The sequence below is a fragment of the Capricornis sumatraensis genome, chromosome 16, assembly GCF_032405125.1.
Source record: "Capricornis sumatraensis isolate serow.1 chromosome 16, serow.2, whole genome shotgun sequence".
NCBI classification, from domain to species: Eukaryota; Metazoa; Chordata; class Mammalia; order Artiodactyla; family Bovidae; genus Capricornis; species Capricornis sumatraensis.
Window position 1 is genome coordinate 56,224,059 of NC_091084.1, and position 14,516 is coordinate 56,238,574.

Genomic DNA, 14,516 nt, shown 5'->3' on the forward strand with positions numbered 1-14,516 from the left:
TCTAGTATTCTCACCTGGAGAATTCCATGGACAGAGGAGCCTGGCTGGCTGCAGACTGTGGGGTTGCAAAGAGTCGGACACGACTGAGTGACTCACACTGACTAATAGTTCATTTACAATGCTGTGTTAGTTTCAGGTGTACAGCATGGTAATTCAGTTATACATACATTCCTTCTTTTTCAGATTCTTTTCCCATATAGATTATTACAGAATATTGAACAGAGTTCCTTGTGCAATGCACTGGGTCCTTGTTGGTTATGTTTTATTTATAGTAATGTGAATGTTAATCGCAAGCCCCTAATTTATCCCTTTCTTCCACATTTCCCCTTTGATAACCATAAGTTTGTTTTTGAAATCTGTGAGGCTTTCTGTTTTGTAAATAAGTTCTTTTATATAATTTTAATTAGATTCCATGATTTGCTGATATTTTTGGAATACCTACTTTTGTAAACTGAGATGAGGCTCGCTTATGTATACAATAATCTTTGTCTGATTTTGGTAACAGGATTATAACAGCCTAGTAGAATAAACTGAGGCTTTTTCCTCCTTCTTTTCCACTCTTTTTTTCCATTCTCTGGAAGAGTTCATGTACAACAGGAATTATCTATCATGAAGGTCTGGAAAACCTAGTGGTGTTCCTTTTTTGAGGGGGAAAGAAGAGGTTTTTGTCTATTTATCTTCTATTTTTTCCAGTTCCTCCTTAAATCACTCCAGTGTGATTTCCAGTTCTCTCAGTGTACTGGAATTCCTCTTACCTAGGTAGGTGCCTAAAACTCAAATGTTGCCAAACCTAGCGGCCACTTTTTCACCCTTAGCCTCATCTGTATTTAGTGACTTTGGCCTTGCTGGCCATTCCTGCCTTCTTGATGCATCTTCCTTCCTTGGCTTCCAGCACTATCTTCCGCTGTTTTTCCTCCTCTCAGCTGCTCTTTTCTGCCTGTTTTTCCTGTTCGTCCTCCTTTTTTTGATCAGTAAGTATGGAGAACTGCACAGCTCTGCCTGAAGGTCTCCTCTCCTTTTCTCTCTGCTTTCTTCGCTCGTGGTCTCATGCCCCACTCACGAAAGCTGCCTACCAGCTATGACTCCTCGCATTGTTTTCAGTGTCAGCCTCTCCTGTGAGCTCTACAGGCAGAGAGCTGCTTGAAACCTACCCTTGGAGTACCACAGGCACCTCAGCCTCAGCATTTAAAACTGTCCTTCCACTCGCCTTCTTCAGCTCAACAAATGACACACTGTCTGCCCAGTTGCTCAAACCAGAGGAGCATTCTTCCTTCTTTTCTTCACTCCTCCCTGATCCAGTCTAGTTCATCAGCAAAAATGCTGTTATCTCTACCCACCAACTGTTCTTCCCACCATCTCTGCTGCTACCACCCCGGCCCAGCCACCACCTGGTCTTACCCAAGCACTACACTAGTCCAGTCTGTCTCCCTGGTTTCATTCATGTCCCATCTCTGTTCATTCTTCACAGTAGCCAGCATGATCTTAAAATTTTAGCTGTATCTTAATCACTCCCTAGCTCCAGTGGCTAGAGTAAAATCCAAGCTCTTTCCTTCCCCCGCCTCTCCCCTTGCTCTCACATATGGTCCTTATACCAGCTCAAGTCACACTGTCAAGTATGTGCTCTCCGTCTTCTCTCTCCTACCTCCATCCATACCTACACCCCCAAATAGCAGGAACAGCTTTAGAAAAGGCACAGCAGCTTTACTGGCAAAGAATAGACCACTTGGCTAGTGTGCAAATTCATTTCAGAAACAGAGGGGATCTAGGTTTTGTGGCACACTGAGCTGATACAATTAGGGAACCCTTTCAAGAAAACAATACAAAACATAAAATACAAAATTAGGCAGGGGGAAAGTAAATATTTTAAGTGAAAAACAAAATCATAACCAGTTACTGGAACTTTAGAAATTAGATCCCTTTCTTCTGCAGTCTCTTTAGATAGTTTACCCAAAATGCTTACATAGAAGTGTTTCCTCACTGCACCCTGACTGTCTTTTCCCTCCTTAAACATAGCCATTTCCAGCAACTCTCCATTTTTGAGGTTCAGGTAAATTAAATGACTTTCCAAGCACGGCCTCTCCACGAGCCTGTGGCAGGAAGACTGGAGTCCAGGTCACCTGGCACTGACATGGTAAAGCCATTAAGCCCCCAGTTCCCACATCTGTATAGTGCCCCTTTATGCCAGCTGTGCCAAGCACATTAACACTGAGTGAATAGTAGACACCACTTTATGGTGCCGTAATGAAAAACGGACTGCTGAGACAGATGCAAAGTAGTGCAAAATGTCTGCCACGTTACGAACCCAGGCCCAGGAAAGACTGCTGTGGAAAGGCAGCCTGGAGATTCCAAACGTAAACAAAACTGGAACAAACACTCCAGCCTCAGGGGAAACCTGAGGATTTCCGAGAGCAGCCGTGAACTGAGGAATTACCTCCCCAGCCTGTGCTCCTTAGGGCAAAGGGTAAAAAAACTCAGGCCCCTAAGGGAGCCTCTTACATCTTTTGTAAAAGAAAACACTTCTATCCTCTGTGCAGCGGTTACCGTTCACAGACTGGTCCCGGTGGAAGTAGATTGCTGTGTGTTCTTTTGGTGTCGAGAATTTCAGACTGGCTGACGATCAGTGCAGTCACTGAATTCCTCCTTATGGTAAGCTTCAGAGTTGTGTGACAGCTTGTTTTGTTTCTTAAAGACAGTGTCACGTGACAGAACAGAATTGTTATCTAACATCAAAGCATCTTACCTGACTAATCATAAAACTATCCCTTTTCCTCATAAACACAGTTACCTGGGGCACAGTTCCCAGCGCTTTATGCTGATCGTTTCCAAAAGAAGTCTCCGTTTTCTCATCCTTGAATCACTAACCTGGTTGTGACTGCCAAACAACACAAATTAGAAAAGCAGAATTTCAGCTCAGAGGTTGTCCTCTTGAACGGTTTGGTTAAAAGCCACCACCATGCCACTTAAACATCCATTTTTCCTCTTCTTTTTACTACTAACTAGAAAGAGGTCCAGGATTCCATTCGACATGCTCATGCACAGCCAGTGCTGAGTTATGGTCAGGGAAGCCTGACCGCCTCCCTGACACGCGAGCCACTGTTCGACGGCTGCCACTGAGGTGATATGTTTAGCACTGAGAGGGAGAGAGTCTGTGCTGTGCTGCTGTGAACAGACTGTGTGAGGGGGCTCCTGCATCTAGGCCTTGGGGACAATCCTCAGTTACATCTCTCCACTGTCTCTCACCCCGGCTGAACTGACCCCTAGACAGGCCCCCCTCATTTCTGACCTCAGTTCTTTTCTCAGACAAGTTCCCACCACCTAGAATGGCCTGCTTTGCCTCTGCTCTCTCCAAACGTTGCTTTCACTTCAAGATCCAGCTCACATCCTACCTCAGTCATTCACTCACTCAGCAGGCAGAGATAGCAGGTCCTGCCCTGGTACCTTAGGTTCACTCTCCACCAAGCCTTACCCACCAGCTTCTGAGCAGCGATGAGCAGGCACTGAAATTGGAACAAGATGCGATAGACAGCAAAGTATGAGGTAGTGAATGAAGGTGGAGAAGTTATCTGGGACATTCTTGAGGATGTCATTTACTCCCCAGTGTAAAGTGTCGGGTGTAGGTGAGGACCGGACAAGCCTTCACTAAGGAGACGGCGTTCAGTGGACCTGGGGCATGCGAAGATTGCAGGGCAGGCCAGAGTGGGAAGCAGTTGCCCAGTTCTAAGGAGCATATGAAGACGGTGGGTTTGAATAAGTAGCTCTACCACTCACTATCTCTGTGACTTCAGGCAAGTTTAAACTCTCTGCTTAAAAGTATCTGTAAAATGGAGATTATAGTGCCTTCCTGATAAAGTTGATATAAAGATTAAATACATAAATACTTAGCATACTTCCTGGCACATAATAGTAACAAATGGTAAGTATTATTATAACTATATCATGGGTAAATGAAATCATAGTTGTCTCTTTTAAAAATTAAATCCATCCTTTATGATAGATATTTTATTTTTCCTTTAAAATCTACAGTCATCTCCTTACAAATAGGTATAGAACATGGTTCTTGATCACATTTTTTAATAATGGCTCATGCTTCTTTTTTTTTTTTTTTTTTTTAAAAGAACATTTATATTTCTGTCACCTTTGGAATTTTCTCCGGATTTATGTATATTTTACAGCTTTGTTTCCTATTTTACAGCAATAAAATTACATTTCTTTCTTTCCTATTAGATTTTGAGCTCATTGAGGACAAATACGATTTTATTTCCTTTGTAATTTTGTGCTTGGCAGCTTTTTGTTCCTGGTAGGTGCTCAGCATATCTCCACAGAGGCTCATGCTTCTTTGTACATTAGTGATACAAAATATCCACCATTTCCCCTTCTACTTTTCCCCAAGTACTTAATACGACCTGTCTCTGAATTTAGAGGACAGTACCCCACAACTCTAGTTGCCTGCTTACTATTTTGGTTCCTTATTTTCTTAGGTTAACTCTCAGCTATAGTTAGAAGTTATATAAAATGAAAGTTTCTTTTTTGCAGAATCTACCATGTTTTTATTTAAGTTTATAACAACCCTGTGAAGGAGACAGGGCAAGGATGATGATCACTATCTTACATATCAGAACACTTGGAAATAGGAGGTGACTTGCCGCGATCACATGATAACAAGTGATGGGACTTGGGGCCAGCAAAGCCGGTTGTCTGACTCCTAGTTGCGTGTTCCTTTTGTCATGCCAGGCTGCCTCTTGTTAGTTAGTGGTCATTCTTTTCCTTCTCTGCACTTCCCCAGCCCTCCTCTCTCTCTCTGCCACTGAACTTCTAACACCTATTATTACCTTCCCCAGGGAAGCCCATCTAAGTCAAATCCAGTTCAGTTCAGTTCAGTTCAGTTGCTCAGTCGTGTCCGACTCTTTGCGACCCCATGAATCGCAGCACGCCAGGCCTCCCTGTCCATCACCAACTCCCGGAGTTCACTCAGACTCGCGTCCATCGAGTCAGTGATGCCATCCAGCCATCTCATCCTCTGTTGTCCTCATCCTCTGTTGTCCCCATCCTCTGTTGTCCCCATCTTCTCCCTAGAAAACTACACTGCAGAATCAGACAGGAAGGCATTCTTTGTTGCTTATTTTTCCCCACTTACCTCAGAGAGATAGGAAACTGGTAAGAGTCATGAAAGGTTGTTAGAATTTAGAACTTTAAGACGAAAAGAAACAAAAATGGTGATATGTTTCAGCTGCATTGGTTAAGAAACAAGAAAGCTAAGGGAGCACATGAGTTGGCTTAAAACATGTCTGTCCACCGTGTTTGCCTGCCCTAAATTTCATTTTCTTTCTTTCAGAAAAAGACATGATAAAAGCAGGATTTCAGAACCATCTGCCCTGCTTTATACATGAAATGTTTTATTCTAAGCTCAATTTTTACTGACTATAAAGCTTCACAATATGGTGGAAGGAGCACTGGATTTGGGAATCAGAAAATGTAGGCTCCAACTTCAGCTCTGTCATTTAATTTTCATAAATTTTTTGAGTATCAGTTTTTTCAGTGGAGTTAATGGCAGCAGCCCTATTTCCCAAGCATCATTATATGGAACAAATGAGATAATGTCTGTCCAAGTGGTTTATAAACTAAAAAGGACTATACAAAATATTATAAGTATTATTCATACATTTAACAATTCATTAAGGGTCTCCTCTGCATACAGCACTGTTCAAAACACGAAAGAAAATTCAAAAGTGTGAGATTTGCCCTGCTTTTGCTTAGTTGACAGTTGTTTAGTTTATAATCTGAATGAGTAGATAAGACAAATTAAATATTTTGAAGAACAAGGCTTACAAAAACATTCTCCTGCATTGTTCGGTCTCACTGTCACGTGGGACTCGCAGCCTGAGTCCCGGCTTCAGTGGACCGTGTTCCACAGCGGTGGTGCCCAGCCTTGCACTGACTTGCTTGATGTTTTAGGGCCAGGCGTGCCATTTTTATTGAGGCTGCCTCAATTTCCGTGACCTTAGTGATGCTAAAATACTGAGGAGACATATCCTTGGCTACTCTGCAGCTTGCTGGAATACTTCTGATTCCTTCCAGCATTTAATGATGTGACTTTGGGAGAAGCAACTGGTGGATTTACGTAAGGTCATATCTCTTCATTGGTTAAATCAGATAGTGTTTCTGCTCACCTGTTTCTGATCTAATTCTCTGTTCTTTTTTATAACTAGAATCAAGTTGAACAGTTTTTTTTAATGAACAAATGATTAAGAAAGTAAGAACTTTGACACATTTTAAGAAAATGGGCTTTTTCAGTCAATTGAAAATAATGAAAATTTTGGAACCCATCTTTCTTTAAAGCCAGAGGGCAGTGATATAATAGTTCAGCTTTTAAGCCAAACCATCCAGCTGTGAAAATGAGACCCTGTCCTGTATTAATGTTTTTTTAAGCCTTATTTTTTAAAAGCAGATCTATCTTCTCTCCTTCCCTCCATCATTTGCTCATGCTGAATTCAGAACTAGTCTCTGGCAGGTGACCCAAGGGACTTAAAAACCATGTCATCTAGCTGACTCTGGTTTTTAAATTTAGATCGAATGACATTGTCTTTGAAGTCTCAAGAGTACTACTTAAGGTAGCCATATCAGAGGGGCGTGCCTTTCAAAGTACTCCTTACTGGCTGGCATCCTTAATATGAAAAGTGAAGGCTGGTCAAAAATAAATGAAAAAGAAAGTTTTATTGGAGTTATTTACTCTTAAGACAACTATTTCAGACGGAACCTTGACAGGTTATCTCATTGCCTCTAGACAGGAATACACAAGGCATATGGGTATCTGTAGTATTTTAAAAGACCTTGGGGGACCAGGCTTCTTCTATAACTCATTCCAGAATTTAAACACCCTCACTTCAGGAAATTCTTCCCTATATTTAACATACAGGCCCCCTTCTGCGGTTAACACCCATTTCCGCTTTTCTCTGTCTCCAGTCAGGATGGAGAACAGCTGGCCAACATCCTTTGTGTGCTAACTCTCCATCAGTGAGAAAGTCATTTGGGTGTCCCCGGACTGCTTTTCTCACCCTCCAGCAGCCAAGTCTTTGAACCAAATAGAGATTTTTTTTTTCTGTTTTTATTTGTGCCTTCTCTCTCATCATTCTTTTTGATTATCAATGAATAAAATTTGGAAAATGTAAAAATACACAGATGAGGGGAAAACAATAGCCGTAGAATCCAGGGAGGGAAACCACTGTTAAATTAGTTTTCTATGTGTTACTTATACAGCGGAGATCATATCATCTGTATCAGCCCTGAAATATAGTCTGAGCTGCGTATGTAGAAACTTAAACATTTTCTGCCAGCCACATTGCAAAAAGGTAAAAAGGAATAGGCAAACTAATATTAATAGTAGTTTTCCTGTAATTCTAAAATACTGATTGGTGTGTGATCAGTATTTTTAATTATTAATATTTTACACTCCATTTTTATTCTAAACCATCTAAATCCAGTGTGTATTATACATTCACAGCTCATCTCAAGCCCAGCTAGCCACCGTGCAGGTACTCAGTAACATGTAGCTGCAGTGTTGAAGCACAGTCCTTGCAGTTGTATGTCCTGCTTTTTTGTCTGTCATATCTTAAGCATATTACCAATGCCATTACCAAATTTTTACATCATTTTAATGTCTGCATAATATTTCATCAATTAGACTTACTATAAGTGTATCTTTAGAAAGTTTTGTTCTTCATAAGTAACCATAGAGCGTTCTCTTTTTCTTTTTCCTTTTTTCACATTAACTGAATGTTTCTCAACACATTGCCCAAAAACAACAACAAATTATTCCTTTTGGGTACAATTAATCAAATCCACTTATTCATAAAACAGGTATATTCACTTAGTGTCTACTAAGTGCTCTGTACTCCCTTAGATAGGGAAGTGGAGGAGTGGGTTTCAAAAAATAGAAGGCCAGGTCCCTTCCATACACTCTTTACAAGACTTGGCTCCACAGTTGGACTGCACACATACTATATTTTATTCTGACTTAAATATTCTTCCCTTCATTTTTTTAATCCCTCTGCACCTTAATATACACAGACAGCCTGACTGATGGACTCTACCTTAGCTTACCTTAGCTTTCGAAGGCCAATCAAAGATAGTCACCTGCGCTGAGTCCTCTAGGTGACTACCGGCTCCCTCCTCCATCTTACAAAATGTGTATTGTGTTCAGAGCACTGTGGTGTTCCGGTGATTGGAACTCTCTGTCTTCTCGACTCGAGTGGAAACTCTAATGATAGAAACCTTATTTTATGAGCCCCTTTATTCCCAGTGCCTAGCAGGTTGCCAGGCAGTGAATGTGGATTTCAGTACTGTCTACTGAAATATGTGTTGAAATACAAGTGATCATGTTAAGCATCAGTTGGATGGTATAATTACAAGTATTGATCATGGAGTTCAGAGAGGTCATTTTAAATTGGCATATAGTTGAAGAAGGCTTTAACAAATGAGGCAGGACTTGAACTGGGCTTTGGGAAGATGGTTATGCCTACATGAATGGAGGGGAGATGCCCTGTTCCAGGAAGTCTTGTTTTTCAGGAGGAATCCTTTAGCATGTATCAACAGATAAATATCTTTCTAGATCTAAAACACTGTACTAGGTTTCAGGAAGGCTGACAGGGCTTTGCAGAATTAGAAAGGACTGCTGACTGCTTCATGTGATTTTTGAGTTTTAAGCTGCGTTTCAACTCTGGAGATGTTAAAGGTCATTTTATATGACGCTTGTTCAATAATCCTTCTGCTAGGGATAACTGTATATGTAAGAAGAGGTAACATCATGATAGAAATATCAGATGACTGTTATTGCAAACCAGGTACCCTCCCAAAGCATTTTGAATGAATTATTTAGTTAACTCATTTAATCCTCACAACCAATTAAGTGAACTAGGGCCCATTTATCCTCTCTCATGTTACAGATGGAACTGAAGCACAGAGAGGTTTCAATAATTTAAATGTAACACAGCCATCAAGTGGAGGAGCTAAGATGTGATCCCAGAAGAACAGTTTTAGGGCCTCTCCTTTAACCATTACTCTGTACAGCCTCTCTTCTAGCTGTGTTAAGAATAAAATGTTTTATATAGAGATCATTGAGCATCTGTGGTTCCAGAACAGGAATCCGGTCATCATGACCTTTCTCTAGTTCTCTTCATTCCTTTCTGACTGCTCCTTATCTCACTCATAGGCTCCTCTTTTTCTGCCTCATCATGAGAAACAGGAGCTCCTCAAGGCTCAGTCCTTGGCCCTCTTTTCTCTGATTTTATTCACCACCCCTGCCCAGTGATCTGATCTTATCTACAACTACGTTTTTTAATTATCACCCACACTGAATTGAAGCACAAGTATAACTCTTCAGCCCAGATCGCCTTTCTGATATCAGACCTCTATTCAGATTGCCTCCTGGACATTTTCATAGCACAATGTCTGTGCCCATGTTGTGTATGTGGTTTTTCCTTTTTTCCCTGTCTTCCACCAGAACCATCATAAGCCTCCCGGTCTTCCAGGGCTCTGCTTTCAGCAGATGGAATCTCCATCCAGTCTTTCACACTGGCCAGGAAGCTGTCTGATTGTCCCTTTCCTCTTAACTCCAACCTCCGCAACCTCCGCTGATTTCCGCTAATGTGCCTGGGTGTCTGCAGCTACACATTTCCACTCTGGCCCAAGCCTCCGTCATCTCTCACCTGCACTGCTGCACGGCCTGTGGTCAGTCCTCCAGCATCCGCTCCAGACCCTCTCCCGTGTGTTCTCCAGCTTCAGTCAGAGTGCACCTGTCAAAATACAGATCAGTCGATCAGTGTCTCTCTCTCTCTCCCTACCCACTAGACAGACAGGACAGACATACACACCCCTCGCCTAAAACACTGGCCTCTGGGTTTCTGCATAGGCTAGTCTAGACCACATTTTCCTCTTCAGCTTTATCTCCTACCAGGCTGCTGTTCACTTGATGACTGTTTGGGTCATCAAACATTGTTCTCTTTCTTGATGTAGGGTCTTGACATATCCTATTCCTTTTGCCTGGATTCTCTCACCTACCCACCCACTCTTCACCTGGTGAGGAAGTCTAGTCCTTCAGATCTTGGCCTTGGCTGGGTCGGTTCTGTTATAAGCTCTCTCAACCCATGATCGCTCCTGCACAGCGTGTGTCAGAGGTGGTCATTTTATGTCTGTAATTTTTACATTAATGTCTGTCCATTCCCACTCTGATATAAGCTCCACAAAAGCAGGAGCCAGGGCTTTTTTCAACCACTGGTGCATCCCCAAAGTCTAGTACACAGTGCCTGGTGTATAGTAGACACTCACCATATATTTGAATGAGGGAGTAGAGAATGAGTTGCTATGTTCTGTTCATACTGCACCTCTATAGTAATACCGAGGGCTATGAGAAGCTTCCCAAGACGTTATCCCTGGAGTCCCACAGTCTCTAAGCAGCGATTCAGTGACGTCTGTCATTCAAGCATTTCTTCCAAAGGCCTTCAGCATCTCTGGATATGGTGGCAAAGCTATCCATTTTTCTTTTTAAATAACAAACAACTGAAGTTGTTTCTTTTCATGGTTCGGTTTGTGTCAGAGCTTATTAGAAATGAGATGTTGGTTCAGCTTTGCAGTATCTTTCTAAAGACTTAATTTCACAGATTCTGTCATTGGTCTCCAGAGTCTAATGCTTCCTTTAGCGTCTGTCTCTGCAAGTCTACTTTGTAAATTCTGACCAAGGTTTTAGTTGGTCAGGTTCTTCCTGTGACTGGTCTGTGACATCGCTATTACTCTGGTTTCCCTGGCAAACGTAGATTTTTTTTTTAAGATTTCAGCACAAACACCTTATCCCTCTCCCACATTTCAAGTGCTGTCTAGACACTCTGAGGGTTCGTCAGGTAACCTTGCTGGCACCTCTGTTTCTACAGACTGTGTTGCAGTCTCATAATGTTTGTTGCCTTGCCTGTGATTTCAGTACATTGTTTGTGTGATGAGTTCTTAGAAGTGAAAGCTGATGAGTGCAGTGGTTGACCTCTCAGCTCCTGGGACCATCTGTCTCCGTGGTGGATCACTGTTTATTCCCTGACCCCAAGGAACTCAGCCTTGAGACCAAGCTGGCCTCCAGGTGGCCTCCGGGCTGTGGGCAACCCCCTTCAGCCTCTGTTCATAGCCTGTGCTGGGACCTCTGTTTTCCAAGCTGGGCCCTGTTGCCCAGGACCACAAAGCCGCTCACATCACAGAGCCTGGGAAATGGGTTTTTTCAGCTTGCTTAGTTTTATCCTTTGCTGGTGGAACTTTCTCTTTCACAAATTCATCTCTCCATCAGAACTCCATTTAAATAAAATCTAAAGACTCCCTTGTTCAGTTATTCCTTTTCAAAACTCTGTTTTTATTTAGTCAGACTCTGGCAGGAAGTCTCTAAGCTGAGCTGAGGGGAAAAGTGACCATTGGCGCAGATTTTAGCCTGTGCTCTGGCCCAAGGTTGTTTCTATTTTTATTTTGTTTCTTGTTTTTGTTAACATCCAGGGCAAAGATTAAGCACTTTCACTTATCTGTAATGGTGAGAGGCCTTCAGATGGCTTGCCTGTGGCCAAGAGTTTACATGCTTAAAACTATTAACCTCCAGTGACCTCCTGGGAGATAAGATCTAGCTGTTCAATTTGGCTTTTCCAAAAGGAGGCTCTGGGCTTCTACTTGATCTGAGATAGAAAAAGAAGAAAGATAAATCCCAGCCTTTGCTGGATTTTGAGAAAGGTTAGTAGCCTAATTTATGGAGGTTTTTTTTTTTTAAACTAACTTTATGTCATAATTTCTCAGCTGCCAAAAGACGTAATTCCACCTTAGCTTTGCCTTGGCAACCTGCTTTTGGCACTCTGTGCAGCCCTGTCATTGCTCTGCATTATTTAAGCAGTAATCTTTAAGAAGGTGAGAAACTATTATTGCTCTTTAGCACAGTTGACATGCTGTTGGCACAGAGGAGTACCTAGAGCTTCAAACATTTCTAATGGCTGTAAACCAACTTAAACACCTCCATGTAGAGGTCTCACTGCCATGAGGTCATAGCTTGCTACAAGGGAGAAAGAAGAAGATCAAATGTTATTTAAAAAGTGTGGGGTTTTTTTCCTTCTTTTTAAGTATTCTTATTCCACCGAGTTGTAGCTGTAGATTTTGGCCAGGTTCCAGACAATCAAGATTTAGCATTTTGACCAGCTGTGATCTAGTAATGTTCCTCAGAGGAAACATTTTGTAGGAGGGAAAGACACATATTTGAATCTGTGAATTGTACTCCTTCCTAATACTTTATACAGTGTGAGATCTGGTTGTAGACAGATAAAATAAGCGCAAGCGAATCAGAGAGAACAGAGAAAAAAAACTTTTCAGAGAGCTAAAAATTCACCCCAGCTTCAAGAATGCTCTTGAGGTGGAAAATCTTTACATTCTTTTCTTTATTTCATTTTTCACTGAGTCTCCACGTTTATAACAGTTCGTGGTAGAATGTGTGTTCATAATAGATACTTAGAATGCATTACAATTCTCATGACAGCGTAACAAGTCTTAGGAAGTAAAAATGCCCCACAAACTTAATGTAGGCAAGAAGAGAAGGAAAAGTTATCAAACCATTTGACCCAAAAACATTATTCTGAGTCTCACTGCTCCCTCATATAGAAGTGGAGAGTGTTTTGGTGGCAAGTCCTATGGATTGGGAAAGAGAAGAAAATTAGCATTTATTTAGTCAGACACCCTCTGTTAAAACACAGTTAAGACTTCGGTGGATAGAAATCCACCTGCCAACGCAGGGCACAAGGGTCTGGGAAGATCCCACATGCCGCGGAGCAGCTAAGCCCATGCACAGCTACTGAGCCCACGCACTCCAGGGCCCACGTGCCCTGGAGCCTGTGCCGCACAACAAGAGAAGCCCCTGCAGTGAGAAGCCCACGCACCGAAACGAAGAGCAGCCCCCCCTCCCCGCAGCTAAAGAAAGCTCGCACAGAAAGCAGCAGAGACCCAGCGTGGCCAAAAACAAGAAAGCCACAATTAGTTTCTTTGTGATCTTGGGCAGGTTACCTAACCTCTGTGCCTCAGTTTCTTCATCTGCAAAATGAGGATCATTTTCTTAATACATCGTAGAGATGTGAGGATTAAATGAGACCATGTATAAAGCTGTTAATAGATACTTCATATAAAATATCAGTTGCTATTGTTTTATTATTAATAACTTATGGAGTACCTACTCATTGTACTAAGAATTTTACTTGTAGATCCCATTTAATCCTAACTGCAACAACCGTTAGATGGATATACCCACTTTACAGGAGATGAAACATAGGTTCAGTGGTTCACCAGGCTCACATATTTCATGTAATGGCAGAGCTACGCATGAGGGTCTGGAGTATTATATATGGGAGATGTGGAAATGAGAACACATTTTGGACCAATGCTTCCATACCTCTTTTCCTCTTTCTCTGTCCCTTTTCTGTAAAAAGAGGCTATAGCTTCAGGTAGTAAAACCCACAGAAAAGGAATGCTGGGGCAAGGGTAGTGGAGTCCGTGAGCTGGTTCTGCGGTCTCCTGGATTAGTTTCATGGCAAGGTTATGTGTACAGTGGTTATAGAAGTGCTAAACAGGGTCCTCCTCATTTAGCGTAGGGAAGCAGAGAAATTCTCCCTCTGATAAAAATTCCCTTCCCCTGAACCTGTATTCTTATAGAAAAATGACACATCAGAGGTTGGGAGTCAATGAGAATGTGGCTCAAAGGATTCTGGGGAGCTCTTGTGGTCCTGCAGCATTTGGTAGATTGTGTAAATAGAGGCAGTTGAGCATTTCCACTAGATTCAAAGCTTTCCCCACCCCATGTACTCAGGAAAAAGCTGGAATGAAGTTTCATCCTGAGCAGAATAAACCTTCTGATTTAGTACTTTCTCCCCCACTCTTTTATACTTGCCTTGACTCCTTATCTTCATGCAGACAGCTCTCCCTGATGTCCAGGAGTGGAGACGTGGGTGTGTGGGAGGAGTTCTGAGTTTGTTCCTACTTTAAACAGTATTTTGTCCAGAAGAAAACAGTGGAAGAAAGGAGATCTAGGTTCTGGTCTTTCCTCTGCTACTTGTTACCCTGTTTCTGTCTAAGATGTTAATGTCTTTGAGTCTCAGTTACCTCTTCTGTGGGCCTCAGATGGCAAAGAATCCACCTGCAATGCAGGAGACCTGGGTTTGATCCCTGGGTTGGGAAGATTCTTGGAGAAGAGAATGGCTACCCACTCCAGTAGTCTTGCCTGGAGAATTCCATGGACAAAGGAGCTGGGCTACCGTCCATGGGGTCGCAAAGAGTCAGACACGACTGGGCAACTAAGTTTTTTTTGTTGTTTTTTTTTTAAACCTCTTCTGTAAAACGAGGCTAATACTTTGGGAATCCAGAGCCTAGGGAAGCAAATAATAATGACCAAAACCACAATTACAGCTACTACCGTCATTGGTATATATGGCAGGCATTCTGCCAAGGGTTTGAAGTGTGTTATTTAATTCTTA

The 14,516-nt window shown here is 42.1% G+C and overlaps 1 protein-coding gene across 2 annotated transcripts in view; it reads left to right on the forward strand.

Annotated features, from left to right (window-relative positions):
• Positions 1-14,516, forward strand: part of UVRAG (UV radiation resistance associated) — a 324,313-nt gene that overhangs the window by 301,166 nt on the left and 8,631 nt on the right. The gene's annotated exons all lie outside the window — the stretch shown is intronic.